The 730-nt window shown below is 38.6% G+C and overlaps 1 protein-coding gene across 1 annotated transcript in view; it reads right to left on the bottom strand.

The window, feature by feature from the left end:
- apol (apolipoprotein L) overlaps positions 1-730 on the bottom strand; it is a 34031-nt gene that overhangs the window by 3792 nt on the left and 29509 nt on the right. The gene's annotated exons all lie outside the window — the stretch shown is intronic.

The raw sequence follows: 730 nt of genomic DNA, 5'->3' as shown, positions 1-730 counted from the left end.
GTTTGATGAAGGATAAAGAATTTATATTATAATGTCTGGTGGACACTGTAAAACCCTGGGTTTGTTCTGTGATAGTAGTTCATTAAAGTTCCTCCTCATAAGATGTATCTGACTGGAGGTTAAAAACAAATTACTGGGATTTCTTAACGTATCTGTCTCCTCACAGTACACTTTCTCTAATTTCAGTGCAAAATTAGCTCAAAGATATAAACTATTTACCTTAAAGCAGGCATGTTTCTCTTCTCAGTCTATGGTCTTCGGTCCGAAAATAGCTCCAGATCCGCTCCCCAAAAACCTGCGCTAGTACCGTTAATCACCAGCTCCTTTTCTTGACTACAACCTTTGAGGATTTTTTTGTTGATAAAACGTCGACAGCTCACATCGTTGGGTTTCGTTCCACATCAGCAGGTTGAACCACCTCAACAATTTCTGATCTGAGTGTGGTTAAACTCGTTTATGACTCAGCAGTCACGTGATTTTATTAATTTCAAATTCCGCGATCATAGGCGTCAATTTCGTTAGAGATTTTGGCATGAGTCATTTTTTGTCCACCACTTCTTCTTTTTTCCATTTGATGTGTATCATATAAACAAAGATTCCTGTCTCCAAAAGTGATACACACAGAAGCCCCCCCTGCTGGTTGTACTACAGCACTTCTTTGTGTAGTCATGGACTCTGACATGAATTTTAACAGCCACATTAAGACAATTACAAAGTCAGCCTATTATCA

This window comes from Etheostoma spectabile, chromosome 15 (assembly GCF_008692095.1).
Source record: "Etheostoma spectabile isolate EspeVRDwgs_2016 chromosome 15, UIUC_Espe_1.0, whole genome shotgun sequence".
Taxonomy (NCBI): domain Eukaryota; kingdom Metazoa; phylum Chordata; class Actinopteri; order Perciformes; family Percidae; genus Etheostoma; species Etheostoma spectabile.
Note: the sequence above shows the minus strand (reverse complement) of the source record. Positions and strands in the feature narration are given on the sequence as shown.